The sequence below is a fragment of the Nicotiana tabacum genome, chromosome 2, assembly GCF_000715075.1.
Source record: "Nicotiana tabacum cultivar K326 chromosome 2, ASM71507v2, whole genome shotgun sequence".
Taxonomy (NCBI): domain Eukaryota; kingdom Viridiplantae; phylum Streptophyta; class Magnoliopsida; order Solanales; family Solanaceae; genus Nicotiana; species Nicotiana tabacum.
The window spans coordinates 127875566-127897622 of NC_134081.1; the positions used below are offsets into that span (position 1 = coordinate 127875566).

The window sequence follows — 22057 nt, forward strand, 5'->3', positions numbered from 1 at the left end:
CTATTTTCCTTAATACTTTTAATTCAAAAAATAAATCTAAACCATCAATATCAAATTGATTATTATGCTTTAAGGAACATTCAATATTAAAGACAATATTTTTTCAAATTTCCATCATCTAGTGATCTTAGTTTTTACCGCTAAATAGAAAATCAAAAATATTTTCATAAGTTTCGAATTGTTCAAATCTATTTTAAGTGAAAACATATCCTTGTCTACTATATAAAAGTAATCAATGGGTAACCTAAGAGACATCTCTATTTTTTTCTCGGGAAATCCCACAGCTTAGCTTTCAATTCGCCTCTGACCATAAAATGAAATGTGAATAACACGCCCTCTAAAGGACTCTTCGAAGGATCTTGAGATTTCATTATCAACATTCTCATCAAATCGTTACTTCCTTTATATCATACGTTTCTTACGAAATTCGGGTTCGATATTCATTTCAAGTGCAATTTCCTTGGCAAAAATCATAGCAATTGCAAATCCTTCTTCTTCTCTATATTTGTTAATAAAAGAAATCAAAGATTTTTTTTAAACTTATACATAGCCTATTAGGTGTAATAAAAAATAGGGCCTCCACAAATGTGGGGCCTAAAGCAGTTGTTTTACTTGCTTTATGGAAGAGCCGCCCATGAATCATACATTTTCATGTGCTATAGCCCACACTTTCTGCATGGGCCCGGGCCACCGGACCCAGATCACCTAAAATTTTGCCGGACCATCAAAAATAACTTAAGGAACAATAATCACCGCTTCGCCATGACCGTTACTTATTTTTTGGCGTTTTAGGTCCATAAAACTAGAATACCGCCCGATTTTAAGATTTTTGTGTGCTATAGCCCACACCTTATGCATGGGCCCGGGCCCATAAAAATGACCTATGGAACATTAGACCATCGCCTCGCCATGACCGTTCCTAATTCTTTAGAGTTTTATGGCCATAAAACTAGAATTTTGCCCGATTCCAAGATTTTCGTGTGCTATAGCCCACGCCATTTGCACGGGTCCGGGCGTCCGGACCTAAATCGCCCAAAATTTTGCCGGCCCATAAAAAACGACCTAAGGAACATTCGTCATCGCCTCGTCGGGACAGTTCCTCGTGTTTTGGTATTTTTGGGCCATAAAACTGGAATTTCGCCCGATTCAACGATTTTCGTATGCTAGCCCACTCCATCTGTATGGGTCCAGGCGACCAGACCCAGATCGCCTAATATTTTTTCGGACCTTGAAAAATGACCTATGGAACAATAGTCACCGCATCACCATGACCGTTCCTCATTTTTTGGCATTTTTGGGCCATAAAATTAGAATTCCGACCGATTCCTATATTTGCGTATGTGCAATAGCCCACACCATCTTTATGGGCCAGGGCGTGAATCGCCTAAAATTTTGACAGCCCATAAAAATGACCTAAGGAAAATTAGTCATTGCCTCCATGAACGTTCCTCGTTTACTGGCATTTTAGGACTATAAAACTGGAATTCCTCCTGATTCCTAGGTTTTCGTGTGCTATAGCCCCCGCTATCTACATGGGTCCGGGCGATCGGACCCAAATCGCCTAAAATTTTACCGGCCCAACCAAAACGGCCTAAGGAACATTAGTCATTTCCTCGCCATGACCATTCCTTAGGCCCATCCAAAACGGCCTAAGGAACATTAGTCATATAATTGGAATTCCGCCCGATTCCTAGATTTTCGTGTGTTATAGCCCACACCATCTGCATGGGTCCGGGCGACCGGACCCGAATCGCCTAAAGTTTTGTCGTCCAATTAAAATCGACCTATGGAACATTAGTCATCGCCTCATCGTGACTGCTCCTCATTTTTTGGCGCTTTAAGGCCATATAACTGGAATTCCGCCCGATTTCCAAATTTTCATGTGCTATAGCCCACGCCATCCACATGTGTCCGGGCGTCCAGACCCGAATCGCCTATAATTTTGCCAGCCCATAAAAAATAACCTAAGGAACATTAGTCTTGCCTCTCCATGACCGTTCCTCGTTTTTTTGGCTTTTTAGGGCCATAAAACTGGAATTGCGCCCGATTTCCATATTTTCTTGTGTTATAGCCCATGCCATCTGCATGAGTCCGGACGACTGGACCCGAAACGCCTAAATATTTTTTGGCCCATAAAAACGGCCTAAGGAACATTTTTCATTGTCTCTCCATGACCGTATCTCATTTTTTTGGCGTTTTAGGGCTATAAAACTGGAATTTTTCCCGACTCCCAAATCTTCATGTGCTATAGCCCACGCCATCTACATGAGCTCGGGCATCCGGACCCTAATCGCATAAAAGTTTGATGGCCTATCAAAAATGACCTAAGGAACATTATTCGCCATGATCGTTCCTCGTTTTTTGGCATTTTAGGGCCATAAAACTGAAATTTCTCCCGATTCCCAGATTTTTATATGCTAGCCCACGCCACCTGCATGGGTCAAGGCGACCAGATCCGAATTACCTAAAATTTTGTCGGCCCATCAAAAATGACCTAAGGAATATTAGTCATCGCCTATCCATGACCGTTCCTCATTTTTCGGTATTTTAGGGTGATAAAACTTGAATTCTGCCTGATTCTCAAATTTTTGTGTGCTATAGCCCACACCATCCACATGGGTTCGGGTGACCGGACCCGAATCGCCTAAAATTTTGCCGCCCCATAAAAACTACCTAAGAACATTAGTCATAACCTCACCATGACTGCTCCTTATCTTTTGGTGTTTTAGGGCTTTGAAACTGGAATTTTGTCCGATTCTAAGATTTTCGTGTGCAATAGCCTATGCCATCTGCATGGGTTCGGCCGACCGGACCCGAATCGCCTAAATTTTTTAGGCCCATCAAAAATGACCTAAGTAATATTAATCATCGTCTTGCCATGACCGTTCCTCGTTTTTCTGTATCTTAGGGCCATAAAACTAGAATTTCGCTCGATTCTCAGATTTTCGTATACCGCATCTGTATGGGTCCGGGCGACCGTGCATATGATTTTTCGTCGACCATCAAATACGACTTCCATAAAATAGGAATTCAGCACAATTTCTGATTTTTCGTGTGCTAATGACCACTCCATCTTTATGAATTCAAGCGATCGGCCTCAAATCGCTTAAAGTTTTGTTGGCTCATCAGAAATAATCTAATGAATAATAGACATTTCTTATCCATAACCTTCCTCGTTTTTTGGCATTTTAGGGCCATAAAATAGGAATTCTGCTTGATTTATGATTTTTTCTGTGCTCATGTCTACGGCATCTTCATGAATTCGTACGACCGATCCCGAATCGCCTAAAGTTTATGGGTCTATGAGAAACGATATAATGGATAATAGTCATTGATTCCCCATGAATGTTCCTCGTTTTTGGCTTTTTAGGACCATAAGTAGGAATTCAACATGATTTTCAATTTTTCGTATGCTAATTTTTACATTATCTTCATGAATTCGGACAACCGGCCTCGAATCGCCTAAAAATGAACCCGAAAGTCATAGCGAAGCAATGTGTATAGGTCACTAGGTCCTTTCTATGGACAAACAAAATTTCAAGCCAACGAGAGTCCGTCAAAAAAATTATATAAAATCATCATGTTCTAACACACAAAAAAGTTGATATAATCACTCACAAATTCGTGTTCTATGACCTCGAGATGCCATAAACTGAACTCGAAAGTCATGGCGAAGCTATGATTATTTCTCACTAAAACGTATCCTATGGAAGTACGAAATTTCAGGTATATCAGCATCCATCAAAAAAATTCTAAAAAATCAACATTTACTAATACATACGAAAAAGTGGATATAATAATAAATTTGTATTGCATGACCTCGAAACACCATAAAATGAACTCGAAAGTTATAGCGAAGCAATGAGTATTGGTTACTAGGTCGCCTCCATTGAACCTACAAAAGTTTAGGCCAATTAGAGTCCGTAAAAAATATTCTACAAAATCAACATGTACTAATACACACGAAAAAGTAAATTTATTTATAAATTCATGTTGCATGACCCTGAAACACCAAAAATGAACCCCGAAAATATGGCGAAGCAATGAGTATTCATCACGAGGTCGTTTTCTATGGATCTAAAAAATTCTAGGCCAATCAAAGTCCGTCAAATTGATTTTACAAATTAAACATGTGCTAATACACACAAAAAAGTAGATATAATCACAAATTCATGTTGCATGACCTCGAAAGGCCATAAAATAAACTCGTAAGTCATGGTGAAGCTATGATTATTGATCAGAAGGTTAGTTCCAATGGACCTACAAAATTTCAGGCCAACCAGAGTCCGTCAAAAAAAAATCTTCAAAATCAACATGTACTAATATACAAGAGAAAAGTGGATATAGTCATAAATTCGTGTTACGTGACCCCGAAACACTAAAAAATAAACCTGAAAGTCATGGCGAACCAATGAGTATTGGTCACTGAGCCTTTTCCTATGAACCTATGAAATTTCAGACCAATTAGAGTCTGTCAAGAAAAAATTACAAATTCAACATTTACTAATACACACGAAAAAGTAGATATAATCACAAATTCATGTTGCACGACCTCGAAACGCCATAAAATAAACTCAAAAGTCATGGTGAAGCTATGAGTATTTGTCATTAGGCTAGTTCCAATGGACCTATAAAATTTTAGTCCAATAACAGTCCGTCAGAAAATTTCTACAAAATCAACATGTATGTCACGCCCCAAACGTGGGGAGGCGTGACTGGCACCTGGTGCCGTACTGGCCCGAGCGAACCCCTCTGTAACTCATGATCATTCGACAAAAACCATAACATACATAGGTCGAGTTGGCTGAACTCATTCTTTTTGTAACTATCATGGGCCAACATGGCCACAACTCATAATGTATAATTGTAAGTGGGCAAATATTGTATTAGCGATCCATCGTACTTAAAACATGAATACAAGCGGCCGTTAAGACCTCTGACATACTGTACATAATGAACCTATGTCTACAAATCCTCTAAGAGTATTTGACATCAAACGGGACACGGCCCCGACCTACCTATAAGTCTTTAGCAAAACTCTAACACGATGACTTATAGACTCGGCTGCACTCTGAATGAAGTGGAGTCTTATCGATCCTTCGATGAATGATAACCTTGTCTACTATGAGGGCTCATCAAACTGATTACCTAAACCTGTATGCATGAATGCAGCGTCCACAACAAAAGGACGTCACTATGAATAGTGTACCGAGTATGTAAGGCAGAACTAAAACATAACAATAAGTCAACATTAATGAGAGAGATATAAGAATCAACCTAAATGAATCAACCTAAACCTCTGAAGTGCCATCGTATATGCATACTAATTATAATTATATATATAATGCCTCTCTTAGGGACTATTATCCATATCGTAACATGACTGTCAAACTAGTGGTAACTACCCGACCGGCCATAACTCGGTGGTAAATGCATAACTGCCCGACCGGCCGTCGCACGGTGGTAAATGCGTAACTGCCCAACCGACCGTAGCACAATGGTAAATGCGTAACTGCCCAACCAGCTGTAGTACGGTGGTAAATATATAACTGCCCAACCGGCCGTAGCTCAGTGGTAAATGCATGACTGGTAAATGAAGATGCATATATCATTACATTATGAACATTAATTTCGTTATCGTATGCCTCAATAGGGACTTAGAAACATACTTAGACATGTTTTGAGTTACATTTTACAGGAATGAATCACGTAGGCATCCTTATCTACAAAGAGTAGATACATTTATGGAATAACATTATGTTTATGTTTCATTACTTGGATCATGCCAAAAGAAGGAAGGACTAGCCTTAACATACCTTAATTGCTCGTATGAGCTCGTAGAAGATCGTAGACAACAGATCAAACTTAGATCACCTTCTTTAAAGCTTCCCGACACCTTACTTTATTACAAAGAAATCTCCAATTTTCTATTATCCGGAGGAAACCGACGTGGGTATAACATCTATGTCGTTTTCTGCGTTTGCCTCAATCATAGAACTTAGTACCCATTTTGTTGAGAAGGAATATGACTTATCTCCTTAAAAATAGATGAGGGACGTTGCTGTTTACACAATTAAATCATGGGCTACTACACACAAAAGTGAAAGTCACGTTGTTGCCTCCATTTGCCTCTATCCAAGACCTTTGTGTCACTTTAAAGATAAATTCCCTCTCACTCCTCAAAAATGGAATACATCACTCCTCAAATATTTATGTCTTGTTGTTGAACACTAGTTCTTTTAAGAAATATGAATAACTAAATTTAGTTAGATAATGAATTTGGACTCCACATAATATAGTGTGGGCCCCCTATCATGAATACACCTAATAAAGAACTTAACTCCAAATATGCCACCTCATAACTTATAATGCTTAGTCATTCTAGTTACTACATGTGGATTGAGGCCCACAACAATAATTATCCACTAATTAATCTATTAATCTTTCAGTAAAATCCAATATATAACCAACTAGCCACATAATTAATTTTTAGGTCTCATTTCACTTAAATACTAGTATACTTCATATACTTTACTATAATATACTTTACTATCATGGTCATGTGGTATATTGTATAGCACTAATCCATAAATACGGGGTATTATAGCTTGAACCGTATTTTATTCCAAAATGTCAAACTTCAACGAAACTCATTTTCTTCAACTCGTCTACCCTCTTACCTTCACGACACTTACTTATCACTTGTTATAAATAGCATAAATACTTATAACCTCAAAAATAATCTTGTCCTTGAACTTATGTCAATTATCTTACGACAAATCTAACGTACAAAAGTACAGAATGTAACAATGTACTAATACATACGAAAAATAAATATAATCATAAACTTGTATTGCATGACCCCCGAAACAACCCGAAAGTCATGGCGAAGTAATAAGTATTGGTTACTAGACTGTTTCCAATGACCTACAAAATTTCAGGCCCATCAGAGTCCGTCAAAAAAATTCTACAAAATCATCATATGCTAAGACACACGAAAAAGTGGATTAATCACAAATTTGTGTTGCATGACCTCAAAAATCCATAAAATGAAAAGTCATGGCGAAGTTATGAGTATTGGTCACTAGGACGTCTCCTATGGACCTATGAACCTGAAATTTGGTGGCTTCATTGGAAATGGCCTTGTGAGCATACTCACCATACAAAAGGCCTTGTGAGCAATACTCGTCTTGTGAGTAATACTCGCCATGACTAACTTCATTTTTGACGTTTCGAGGTAATAAAATAGGAATTAATGATTTTGTCCATTTTTTCGTGTGTTTATATACATGAAAATTTTCCTGAATTTGGTTGAGGAACTCTGATTTACCTAAAAATTGGTGGAACCATTTGATACGACCTTGTGATCAATATTCACGATGAATAATATTATTTTTTGGCATTTTGAGTCATAAAAATACTATGCACGGCTACATGGAACTTACCTATGCTATGCACGATCACTTGGATTCACCGGCGCTTAAAATGTGAGCACTATTTGTCATGATTAACATTATTCTTTTTTCGGGGTCAATTAATAGGAATTAAAGATTATGTCTTTTTTGTGTGTGTTTATATACATGTTAATTTTCCTAAATATGTTGATGGACTCCGTTTGCCATAAAAATTGGTTGAACCATCAGACATGGCCTTATGAGCAATACTCATTACTAATAACATTATTTTTTGACGTTTTGGGGTCATACGAATACTATGCACTATCTCATGAGATCTACTGGTGCTATGTAGGGTCACTTGGATCCTATCGGTGCTCAAAAAATTGAGGACTCTGATTGGCATGAAGTTTGGTGGGTCCATCGAAAATAGCCCTATGAGCAATACTCGCCATAACTAATATTATTTTTTGGTGTTTGAGGGTCATGACATAGGAATTATTGATTATGTCTATTTTTTGTCGTGTTTATATAAATGATGATTTTTCTGAATTTGGTTGGCGGATTCTGCTTGGCCTAAAAATTGGTGGAACCATCACGTACGACCTTGTGAGCAATACTCACTATGTCTAACGTTATTTATTAGCTTTTCGGGGTCATAAGAATACTATGCATAGCCACATGGATCCTACTAGTGCTATGCACGACCACTTGGATCCTACAAGTGCTTAAAAGGTTAACGAACTATGATTGACCTGAAATTTGGCGGGTCCATAAAAAACAGTATTGCGAGAAATACTCACCATGACTAATGTCGTTTTTGGTGTCTCGGTGTCATAGGAATACTATTCACGGCCTCATGGAACCTGCATGTGCTACGCACGGCCACTTGGATCCTACAGATGCTTAAAAAGTTGACGGACTTCGATTGACCTGAAAATTGATGGGTCATCAATTGAAAACGTCCTAGTGGCAACGTCCTAGTGGCTAACACTCATTGCTTCGCCATGGATAACATTATTTTTTGGCGTTTTGCGGTTATGAAACATGAAGTGTCGTAGGAGGTAAATATTAAGGCAAGCACAAAAGGATGCAAATAATCTAAATTAGTGATATAGTTTTGTACAGTATAATTACTACAAAGAAAGGGGAAGTTGGCTCCCTTGCAACTTGTCTTATTCCACGAGCAGCTGTACTCCTCTCCAGGACCTGGTTTTCAATCATTTGGCGGAAGACTTGCCTATGAACCACAAATTCGTTGTATACGTATATATACATGAAACTTATTTGTGTAGTAAATAACTAAAATCATAGTGGCCTATGGTGTTCAAGATGCTGTACAATTTCTTCAATCCATAACCCGACCAGCAGCTTTCCTGGAACTTATGAAATCAAAGCTTGCAAAAAGCGAGGAATTTTCAAAGCTATGTTCTCTGTAATCCAAGTATATTTTTACTGAAATTAATAGATTTTGGCTCCATTACTTGCCTGTAAATGCCTTGCCAAATTTCAGCTGCAAATAGCCTCCACAGAGAGTTTCTTAGAGGTATTTGGACAAGGATCTCCTCCAAAGACTTCAGGCACTACATTTACTGAACAAGATTGCCGTCCAATGCAGTTCTGTGATATCCCATTTGAAAATATCGGAGGAAGTACAAAATAAACAGGTCAATGACATTATACAGATTAGCTTATGATTAATAAGTGAGATTAATGCAAGGCTAAACTTATGCTAGACAAGACTAAAATACAGAATTTTGAATGACATCAGAAAATAGTAGCCATCAGTCTGCAGAAAAACATTTAATCCTTGATCTAGATGAAGTCTAGGTACTTATATAATGTGAAAAAGAAGTTGACATACCTTTTCAAATGCATCATACGACTTATGAGCGTGGCAGCTACCCTCACGGTAGTTTCCACAAGTTCCTTGTGGTAATCCATAACTCGCGAACTCTATATTTGAGATTTTCTTCCCATCTGAGCACCACAAATGAGCTTTTGGTTGCATATTGTTAGATTTCCCAGAAGTTGCCATACGCCAATTTTTAAGACTTGGCTGGCCTTCAACGATATCAGCACAAACTCTGGCTGTTGATCTTCTGACTAAAGAAATTCCTGTTGGGTCACCTCCCCATTCTTCAAACACTACCAGTAGATTTCCACTTGGTTTCAGCCACGATCGTGGGACATGATACCTGAAATCAACAGTTTCGTAATGATAGTTGTATTTTCTTTCAAACAGCAAGCTAATGTTTTAAGCTTCTTGTGTTTGTCTTTTCTTCCCCTTAGCACCTAGTTTGAATAGGCTGATATTAGCCACTCTGGTTTTTAACTTTTGCTATTAGTAAGTGAGATTGTCATGCTAACCTTTCCACCAAAACTTGGACTACTCCACAAATCCGTTCCTCCTCCCCACAATAATTAAAAGCCCCTAGGTTTGCCAGGACTTATGGAAATCACTTACCATCTTTGAGAAGGCTGCCCGCAGTTAGCGTGACATTTCTTCTCAGTGTAGAGTCCTGCATAATTGCATTTACCACAGTTGCCCTCTGCTATGTATCCAGGCCAATGGCGACCTACGCCTTCACCATTTATCCATATCTGACCTTTTCCCATACTTCCCATATCTAAAGCTAATGGGTCATTTCCTTCTGGTGCATCAAATGTAGCCTGGAAAAGATATTAGTGCTACAGTATGATTCTAAAACATGTAAACTTCTAGTTTTTTATGTTACCAGGATCCTGTATTACTGTAATGCTTGAACCTGTATTAATCTACCTTGTACCAAGTCAGGGGCTGCTTTTGAGCCAAGTACGAATCTTTAGCCCATTCAACAGACGAACTTCCACTTAACGTGTGAAGACTTAATGATTCACCTTTCATACCAACCTGCATAAAAGCAAATCACCAGGTTCTGTAGATATCATGGGACAAAATGTTGTTCTCAAATCAGGCTTGTGAATCTAGACTAAACCCTTGGTGAAAGAGAGGAATAGAAGGAAGTAATGAGCGAACCTTGTAAACCCATCTTTGTTTTGTCAAATCTCTTGTCCCCTCATTTAGACCACTCAATGTGACTGGACCAAGAACTCCAGCGTTCCAAGTCTCAAAATGCAAGCCAACATTCTGGATTGGACTTAACAACGTAAGAAGTAGAATTACAATTGCTAAATCCAGAAGACAGAGAAACAGGACATGGGAAACTCACCGGGAGACCAACAGCAACACTGAGCATAGAAATCTTGTTAATACCAGCTCTTAGTTTCACATTGCTACTATATGTCAACTTTGGGTTGTCCAATCCCCCATAAACAGTTCCTACCACAAAAGCAAAGTATAAACGCCAAATGGTGATAAAAATAGACTTAATAGATGTATTTATCAACACTTGCCAAATAAACAGCAGGTCTCAGTACCTGATAGTTGGCCATTGATGAAGACATGCAAGGCATGACCAGCAGACATAACAGTAAGAAAAGGTTCCTTTCCATTCTTTAGAAATCCTTCATTAGATGCTATGTTTACACTGGAGGAAGCGCACAGAATGATTATTAGCAATATTCAAATTACCTAGTAAAACTAGAAACCAATTTAAGGAGATAAACGTACGTACTTTGTCATGTACCACAGATAGTCTGAGGAATCTCTAGAAACATTTATCTGCTCCCATAGTCCAGTGGCTGAAAGTATGTCACTATCATCAGCGGATGGAGTTTCTTCACTGTATGATTCCCAAGATAATCCACCACCAACAGATGTCTTCTTCATCTGCGAGCTTTGGGAGCTAATCTGCAGCAGTTATCAGAGGACGTTAAGACTTTTGATAAAAGCACTGTTTTCCTAGGTTGAAAGAAGTATCCTCTTTCATTACCCTAGCAGTGTTGTAGACAGCAGTTTTGCAATCAGGAAGAATGCTGACGGACCATGGAGGCAGGTCATATTGCATATTCTGATACGTAGGCAAACTGAAAAGGTTGGGTCATAACTAGAAAGAAATGCAGCACACAATCCGGATTTTGAGTTATACACATGAGCCTGTGTTGGAGTTCAACATGTAAATCAGTTTTGGAAGAAATCAAGATGATAAATTCGATTAGAAACTTCGAATTGTCTACATCACACTAACCTCTTGATTTTTGCCGAGCCAAGTTACTGTTGCATAGGATGAAACTAAGGCTGGTTCAGATAACTTGATAACTTTATGTAAGTCTCTCAAGTGCCCATATTTTGGTTCATTCAGCAGTCCTGTTTCATCATACAACAAAACCTTAAAGTCAATCTTGTAACAGTAACTGCTTGCTAGAAACTTTATCATGTTTCTTCTTTTGGTTGCACAGATGATTATAAAATTTGAGAGAACAGAATTCTATTACTTGTTTTATTGTGGTTTTTGTTTCATACCATATTCATCTAATGGAGCATCATAATCATAACTAGTGGCAATGAAACGCCCTGCAGATGTCCGACCAAAATTTGTTCCCCCGTGATACTGCAACCAAGACGATATACAACAATAACAACAAACACAGTGAATTCCCACAATACAACATATGAAAAAAGATGTAGAATTTCTTATAAAATCCAATTAACTCACTACTTAGAATGAAAAGATTAGCTAACCATGTAATAATTGAAGTATGAACCATTGTTCTGAATAAACCTTGCAACTGCAAATGCCACATCTTCAGCAGGTCTCCTAGGAACTGGACCACCAAATTTTGTATACCTGAGCATAGTAGATAATACAACATTGATTAGAAATCCAACAGAAGAAACAGAAGGAGTTGAACTCGCGGAACTTACCAGGCAGTCCAGACTTCTGTCCACATTTTTGGTTTGTAAGGTTTATTAGGTTTAAAATTTTCGCAGTAGAAACCATTGCAAGTATCAATCTGTAACAAGAAAAAGAAAAGATATTAGCATATTTAAAGAAAGCTTGTATTTTGAAATTAGGAGAAGTAGCTAACCACAGGATCAGGGGCATCTTCTTGCTTACACATGATCCATGGGACTCCAGTATCTAAAGCCACAGCCATTTCAGCTGCCCATTTTGCATAAGGTTTACTAGGATCACCAACTTCCCACTCTATTGGTCCATACTCATTTTCTATCTGCCACATTTAATTCCCAAAGTTGCTTTTTATAAAACAAAGAAATTAAGGGGCACAGAAAATTAGGATAAAGAAAAAAGAAACAATCTACTAATAGAAACATTGAACTGATTATAATAGACAAAGTAAAGACAAGCCATAAGTAGATTCTCAAACCTGGGCCATAATAATTGGTCCTCCTTGAGGTTCAAACAAATTTTCTGACTTCATCATGTTGACAATTTTCTCAACAAATCCTTGCATGGCCACCTTCATCATACTCAAACAAGTAAACATAACTGAAACAAAACAAATAAAATCTAGTTAGAGTAGGAATACAAAATTTGAATCAAAACCTTGAAAGGCTGATTGTCTGCTCTAAATTCCATTCCTGGTACATATTTTAACCAAACAGGAAAACCCCTGCATCAAAAAGCAGAGTATAAAAACAAGGGAACTGAAAAATATTTTAGCCAACTCAAGAGTTCCATTCTTGAATGGAGTTTTTATGTATATTACCCAAAGTTCCATTCTGCACAAATGTAAGGGCCAATGCGGAGATTAACATAAAGTCCACCTTGTTGTACCAGTTTAATGAATTTAATCAGATCATACCTCCCCTCGAAATTAAACTGAAAAAGTGAATAAAGCAGAAAAGAAACAGTTATAATTTTTTATTTCAGTTCATGGATTATACTAATACGAGGATAAATTGTTAAGTCAAAAGAGTGGAAAGTAGTATTACTTTTCCAGGAGAAGGCTCATGCCCATTCAGAACACATAAGTCTCAATAACATCTAAACCTCCATCTTTAGCCTTTTGTATAAGATCAGGCCACATCTGCAAGTTTCCAAAAGGAAAATTTTTTTAGACCAACATAAACATTAAAGGAAACCAAAAATTTACAAGAAAATTAGACATAGACATAGGTCAAGAAGCCATGAAAATGTAGCAAAATATACAATTTCATTTTGGTGCATAATATACCTCGGGAGTGCTTCTTGGGTAGTGAATAGAACCAGAAATGAGAATTCTTCTCTTCCCATTGATGACAATGGCTCTATCATCATACGTAACACTAGCTCTAACTGAAGAATAAATGAACGAAAAAAAGACTACAAAGAGCAACAGTGACACATTTATTCTCAGCATTATTACAAAGATAAAGAAATGACACTTTTGAGAAGCAAAAGAATACAACTATATTTATGGAAACAGTTACTACTATATTTTTTAGCACTTTTGGTGTGAATCATATATATGTAGATTTTAATGGTGGTTTGGATTAGTGAGTGAAATGAGGAATGGAAGCTGCAACTGAATTTATAGATTCATAAAAATGGGGTCCACTTTCTTTAGATGGGGCACACACTTTTCTGACATGGAACTTAGGTTATCCAAATGAAGTATCTTAAAAAACTAATTTTTTGGTTTATTTTTGAATCCTAGTAGTTTTTGTTGGAATGAAAATATTCCATTTAATTATGATAAGAGGGGTAAGCTGCTATTACTTTCTTGATTTAGGTGGAAATGCGTTGGTTCTCTTTTACTACATGTTTTTCTCACAAAGGAATAGAAATGTGTAGTTTTTATAAAGGAAAAAATGTGAAAAAACAATTGATGTTGCTATGGATGGAAAAGACTTCCAAAGGGGAGTGATTTTTAAAGTGACAAGTTTTGGGATTGAAATTTAGATGCTTTGTTTTATGTGCTTCCACACCAAGAGTGAGTTAGTTGTACTTCCTTTTTTTCATGTACTGCAAAATAAAAAAAAAATAAAAAAAAAAAGAGGAAGTCAATCTCCTTTTAAAAAAATTGCTAATAAAGTACATGACTTTAATTGTTCTTCTCAACAAATGGCCATGCCATATATCCTTGGTGAAATTTTCTTTTTTGTATTTATATATGGCTCACTATATGGAATTAATAGGAATACCACTTAGAAATACTTGAAGTATAAAAAAAGAAAATGACAAGAAACTTAACAATTAGCACAAATTTTTCTAATTAATTCTGTAGCCAATTTTGTTTCTGGTTGCTTACTTTTTATGGCCATTACAATCTACGCTTGCACGAGAAGAAAACTTTAAAAGAAACTAAAGACAAAGCAAAACCACGTCGTAACGGTCCCTGTTTTCAAATTTGGATCTTCAGTAATGCAAGACGTGCAAGAGAGAGAGACACACTTTTAAAGCCAAGATAAGGGGATGTAACAAGCGAATACGAATACGAAGCAATTGCACCGTCCTTTTACAGTTAGACAAGTTTTAAATAATTTAAAGTTATTGTTTACCCGAAAAACGGATAGAATTAAATTTATACGTAGTTCTAAGGGTATGTGGTATAACTTAACACAAATCGTAAAAATGAATAGAAATATCGAGTGTTGACTGTAAAGAATGAAAAATAAGCAAAGTTGGGAAGAAGATGATTTATAGATTAAGCAAGATAAATCAATTTATGAAGCTAAAAAAAAGGATAACTCTTCAATATAGGAATGTATGATATCTCAGTTACAATGTATACAAAAACTTTCCCTTTACAGAAATGTAGCCATCCTCTTTATAGTGGAGGATCCTACTTTAGATATAATTAAAAATACATAGTGGGAAACCCATGATAAATCAGTTTTTCCCTAATTCCCGCCGAGATTCTTTCCCTTAGTGCGGTTGCAATGGCTCTTGTCTGTGAGCTCGAGCTTGATCGGACTCGGTGTTGGTCGGTATCGTTTTTAGAGCTCGATGCGGATTTAAGCTCGATGCCGACTCGGGTCCGGTAATGACTCGGGCTCGGTATCGGTTGGCCTTTGCCCCTTAAGCTCGATTTCATAACATCTCATCATAGTTCGATTCGGACCCGAGCTCGATAATGATTTCGAACTCGGTGTTTGACCTGTACCTGAAATCTGAAGCTCGTTTGTGCCATCTTCGGAACCCCTCTCGATATTACGAAGTCTTCCTTTGGTCCATTATGATCTCATCTCGATCAATCGTACGAATACCGAAATCAATTTCGACCGTTACGGTTACTGAATTGAGTTTTTATATATAGCTTTTCTGGTTGTAAAACATTGCTCAATTGCTAGTACTAAAATCTCACCAATTTAAAGCAACCTTGTTTTAGTATACCAAAATAAATAAATAAAATACTTTTAAGTCGACGAGTTATGAGTCAGCTCTTAATTACCTCATGTTGTTCATCAGATGTAGCATTGGTCTTGATGATAAGATGTACTAGTAGTCAATTTTATTTTAGTTTATTTTCCAATTTTATAATGTAGCTTCAACGGCTGTCCAAAGCAATTATTTTTTCTCTAAAACATAATTTAGTGGTAACTATTTATTCATCCTTAACCAGAGGTCTCGGATTTCAGTCCCTGGGTATGAAGTCGCCTTTGTTAGGGAGCGCTTTACCCCCAATGTGGTACTTTCCGGCGCGAATCCGAATTTAATCGGACCCCAATATGAATATCAAACACCGGATGAGAAACCAAAAAAAGGAGGCATCCCGTAGAAACCTTGGATTGCAACCATTTATGAAACATCTAAATAATGGATAGTCTTACATTACAGTGAAAGTGAAATGATAATATATGTATTAACAATACGTGGATTGAAGTGTTTAACAAACTATAATATTCATATATCTAATGCATTAACCAAATAACCCCAAGAGATTTCCTAAAATGTTTGACAACTTGGATTGGCATGTTTTTTCGTTGTGCATAGGAGTGGCAAACGGGCGGGTCGGGTTGGATATGGTTCGGGTCGAAAACGAATAATGAAAAATGGATAAATTATCTGACCCTACCTATATTTAATACGAATAAAAACGGGTTAACCGACGGATAATATGGATAACCATATTATTCATGGCTTCATGAATATGATCGCTTTTGAGAGAATTCCTAATCTCCCAAATTTGAGGAAACTACCAATTTGAGGCTTACAAATGTAAAAGTTAAACCCACTAGTTATTCATTGGTTACCTATTGGTTATCCATTTTCTAAATAGATAATATGGTTCTTATCCATATTTGACCCATTTTTAAAAAATTCATTATCCAACATATTTTTTAGTGGATAATATGGATGGTTAACTGTTTTCTTATAATCATTTTGCCACTTGTGAACATAGACATTTAATTGTTTGAGCATTTCTAAATTTGTGGGCTTTGGTGGCCCATTTTATTATAGGCCCACTTAATATGATCAATTTTGTATGTAAAAGCATAGGAAAGCTATGAAACACTTTTTGTCCCCGCTTACCCTATGATCATAACTTCAAGTTTAACAAGTATTTTCAATACTATTAACTTTTGGTCTTGAAGTTTTACCCATATGGCAAGCGGAGGTTAAAGGTTAAAGACTACCCCAAAAAGTCTCATATTGAGCAGGTTCCACTTAATTGATGTTGAGTTTGGTCATTCTTGGTCAATTGTTTAATTGGGCTCAACAACAGAACATATTTAAGCCCGTTAGTCTTTGCAGAAGTAACCTAATTCATCTTTTAAATGGTATGGGCTAGTTTCTTTATACCCTGTTATTTAAAGTTTAGCCAAATTTTCAAATCTTGTGTAAAAATAGCTAATTTTTTGTTAAAAATTAAAATAGCTACTAAAGCAACATTGTTAAAATAAACTTCCAGTCACTTTCTGGGAATCTGACGTGGCTAGCTCCCGTGTATTACACATACTTGGTTAAATATGGTAGTTGACATCTCAGGATGATAATAAGCAAAAATGGTGTGGGATAGCCACTTTTTAACATGGTATTTAGTTTTTATTCACTATTTTTAATGCTGAGCAAAAATAGCCACTATTCTATTAAAATTAATACGAAAAGATATTTTTACCCTTTCTTCAAGAGTGTTGTGTAAATATTAAGGACATGGTGTCCTTAACATTTACTGTCCTTAACATTTACACTGCACACATGAAGTTAAGGACGCCATGTCCTTAATATTTACACTGCACATATGAAGTTAAGGATATGATGTCCTAAAATTTAACAACGGAAAGTGCAAGTACAGGACACTTTGTCCTTAATATTTACACATCATTCATAAAGTTAAGGACATCATGTCCTTAATATTTACACAACACTCATAAAGTTAAGGACACTATGTCCTTAACATTTGCACTGCACACATGAAGTTAAGGACACCATGTCCTTAACATTTACACAACACATATGAAGTTAAGGACACTATGTCCTTAACATTTACACTGCACACATGAAGTTAAGGACACCATGTCCTTAACATTTACACTGCACATATGAAGTTAAGGACATGAGGTCCTAAAGTTTAACAACAGAAGGTGCAAATACAAGTTAAGGACATTATGTCCTTAACATTTACACTGTACACATGAAGTTAAGGACGTCATGTCCTTAATATTTACACTACACATATGAAGTTAAGGACATGATATCCTAAAGTTTAACAACGGAAGGTGCAAATACAGGACACTTTGTCCTTAATATTTACACAGCATTCATGAAGTTAAGGACACCATGTCCTTAATATTTACACAGCACCCATGTCTAGCACATGGGTATTTTCGTCTAGGCGGGTAAAATATTATTAAGCACTAGTTAAAGAGTAAACACATTTTAAACAGTGACTAAAGAGTAAAAATATCTCTAATTAGTGACTAACTGTGCACTTCCCCTTGATAATAAATCCACTTCAAATAAATATAAGAGGGTAATTGGTCTTCCGCAAAATTTAAGTATATAGTTAAAAATTCGGCCAAAGCTTAAAGGAGGATTTTATGTATTATACCTTTTTACTTTCTTAAAACAACACTTATTTTGAATCAAATTAGAAAGGCTTCAACGATATAAAAATGAACTGAACAGGATAGCTAGTGGAAACTCTTAAGCCGCACAAAGGTCTTATTCAGCTTACAAGTGGAACTTGGGCACATCCCAGAAACCAAAACCAAATTTAAGATGAAAGTGAATATTGAATGAATGTTTGAAAATATTGGACAAGAAACAAAGCCTGTGATTGTCTTGGCCTAATCAAAATAAAATGCAACTAAATACATTCTCTGTCCCAATATAGGATACTTTTTGCTTTTTGAGATTCAAACTCTTTAATTTTGATTATGTATTTGAACTTATAATAATTAAATTCCTTGAATATAATCAAAAAATACGGTCAAAGAACAACTCGTTTAACTCTTAAAATCCAAACATCATCACATAAATTGAGAGGGGGGAAGTATATTATATGATTATACTATCAAATGATTTTTTTCTCTTAATTGGTGTGTTAAAACCTATAATGAGAGATATAAAGAATCCACTGGGAGTATTAATTTGTTATTGTTGAGTGTGCGAACAAAATCGCATATGATAACTGAAAAAGATTAGGAAGTTACATATAACGTGTAGGAATATTTTTAATAGAGTGAGTGTATGAGGGCTTTTGGGAAAAAAATCATGTAGACTTTATTCAATGCGAAAAATATCACACAATATTAAAAGTATCCTTGGGTTGATTTAGCTCAACAACTCTAAAAATTTTAAAAAGTAAACTCAAATCTCTTTATAACATTCATCATTTATAACCACATTTTACTATAGTGGTCAAGTTTTTTTTTTTGAAACCGAATTTTCATGTTATCTTATTTCATATATTTTGTATAACGACATTTTGCTATATATAACAGTCAAAAAATATTGAAACAAACAATGTTGTTATAAAAAAATTTCACCTTAGTAATATATCTAAGAGACCCCATACCAATACAATCTCATCTGCTAAGATTATTGATGCCCTGCCACTAGCTATAGACTGCCACCATAACTTATCATCTCAATGGTAAAAGTTGGCATCTGCTTACGAGGGTGATCTAGGGAGTTAGCTAGTTTATTTATACTCCCTCGTCTCAATATATCTTTTTTTGGAGATGAATAAAATACGCAGTTAAAAAAAAAAGGAGAGAGAGAGAGAGCGAGGTAGTAAGAGAAAAGGAGGGGCCTTTTGTTGACATTGAAACTAATGTCATTTAGCACAAAGGCTATGGCCCCTTGGATTTTCAAGCACCTATTTGAAAACTACCTCCTTTTGGACATTATATATATTACTGACAACAAACATGATAATTTCTTTACCTTGTCTCTATCTCTGTCTCCCCCTCTTTCCCAGGCTGTGATTCCTAACCTTCTTACGTAGCCCCTTTTTTCATCATATATTAATTTCTCTTAACTATTTATGATACGATATATTATCATGTTGCAACATAAGACAAAAATTTCATCTATAAAGTTCTTATTCCCAGTTGCTGATCTTATTGATCCAGATAATCTAATTCTGGACAGCTACCTTATATATGACATTTTCATGCATTTTACGACTATGTATATATGTATAAGTTGAGTCTTTTTTGCTGCCGGGAATTTTTATGCATTTAATATATCTAATTAATCATGATAAGGACATATCTTTATATTTCACTCTCATATCAGTACATTGGATACTATTATTCCCCACAGAGGAAGTACGGGGAAATTCAGAGTTTTTTTCATAAGTGTTTCAATTGTGTACTTGGAAATTAAAGTTTCATTAAAAGCGGGCATGGTCAATGTTTAGAATTTAAGGTTAAAGAAACTGGTTAGCATCGCAGTCAAAAAATAAATAAACAAAAGAAGAAGAATGAAAATAAACATACTACAAAAGTACAAAAGTAAGAGTTAGATTTCTACATGCTTTTGGGCAATCACAGCAGCAGATTGCATGCAAATGGCAGTGGGCCTAATAAAAAGCTAAAGGTCAGATCACAGAGAACTCATGAGGATACTGTAATAATAGGTTTTATTAATTAAACATATATATAGATAGATTAATTAGTCTCCTCTTTAACCAAAAAATAAAAATAAAATAAAAAAAGAGAGCGGATTCTGCGAATCAGAGAAGAAATGAAATGATTGCTTCGTCAGGTGAGCTACTTGCATTGAAAATTTGAAATACAAGAAATAGCTCTCAGAATTTTCAGAGGCAAAAACTACAGCCATTTGGCTCTATTGGTGGATCATTCCTATGGTCTCCGCAAATGTTTGATTTACTAAATCAAGTCACTTGTCACTTAATTGCGTTTGTGTTGGGATCGAACTAAGAAAGAATCACGCTGAAACTAATAAAATAAATGATGATAAATTAGACAACAAAGAAAAATATATTAAAATAGGCGTAAACTTTAATATGGTTTGGCCAATCTACGAGAAACTAATATAAAAATATAAAAACTACCTAGAGAATAATCCCCTAAACTAAACTCTCTTAAAGACTACATTGTGGTACTATTTGATTGTATTGTGTGAAGGAAGTATCCTCAATTTATAGAGGTCCATAATATTTTTCTCCAAGAAAGGGATCTGTCAAATATAGAAGAGATTTATATTTTTCTTTTAGGAAAAGTAAATTAGTTATGTTAAATATTTTACACTTTTTTCAAATAATAGGTAAATTCAAATATGATAAGAAAATCAAGATAAAATCCAAACAATTTGGGCACAAAATTTGCAAAAACGCTTTTTAGTTATTAGGATGGGATATAAGATCATAAGTGATAAATTGAAGATTAAAAAGGAAAAAATTAGTAAGCTAGATATAATGGTGGACTCCGAAGCACGGGTTTGTAGAAGGAGGTGGGGGGTGATGAGACTGTCTTTGGCATGCAGAGCATTGAATGCAAAATTTGGCAATACTAAGGTGGCAATCTGGCAATTCAACATATTGACATGCAAATCAATCTAGCCCATTTCTTCTCTTGTACAAAATGCCCTAATTAACCTTTGATCATATATATATAAAGCCAACAACCATTTATTGCTTTACCTTACAAGTGCTCAAATTATAGTACTAGTATAATTCAAGAAAGTGGTACCAAGTGATCATGCATGTCTATTGGAGGCCCTAGTACTGACTCAGATGCCTAAGGATATATTCAAGATCAAAACTCAATTTGCTTGTACTGCATACAAATGAAATCTTTAAGAGCTTTAACTTATATACCCAAGGGACGTTTACATGCAAGTCATTTACAACAACAACAACCTAGTAAAATCCCATAAGTGAAATTTGAGGAGGATAATGTGTACGCAAACCTTATCTCTATTCCTAAGAGTTAGTGAGGCTATTTTCAATAGACCCTCGGCTAAAGTAGACGAAAATAGGCAATAGATCAGTAACATAAATAGAAGTCAGAAAGATAATACCAGCATCGTAAGAATCAGAAAATAGATGGAAAAGCAACAACAATAACCAGTAACAATGGTATGGTACTATGAAAACGAAAAAATAGTATGAACAAAACATGAACCACTAGCAGTCTAAAATAAAATATTATCAGACTAGCCTCGCATCCAGTACGAAGTAGAAAAATGCTCAACTACTCCCTAACGTTCAACCTTAATGCTCGACCTCCATATCTTCCTATCAACGGCCATGTCCCCGGAAATTTGAAATCGCGACATGTCATGCCTTATCACCTCTCCCCAATACTTCTTAGGCCGCCCTCTACCTCTTCTCATACCCGCCAAAACCAATCACTCACA

General features: G+C 36.0%; 1 pseudogene; it reads right to left on the bottom strand.

Annotated features, from left to right (window-relative positions):
- Positions 1-8469: 8469 nt before the first annotated feature.
- On the bottom strand, positions 8470-13757 carry LOC107826184 (beta-galactosidase-like; annotated as a pseudogene).
- Positions 13758-22057: the final 8300 nt, after the last annotated feature.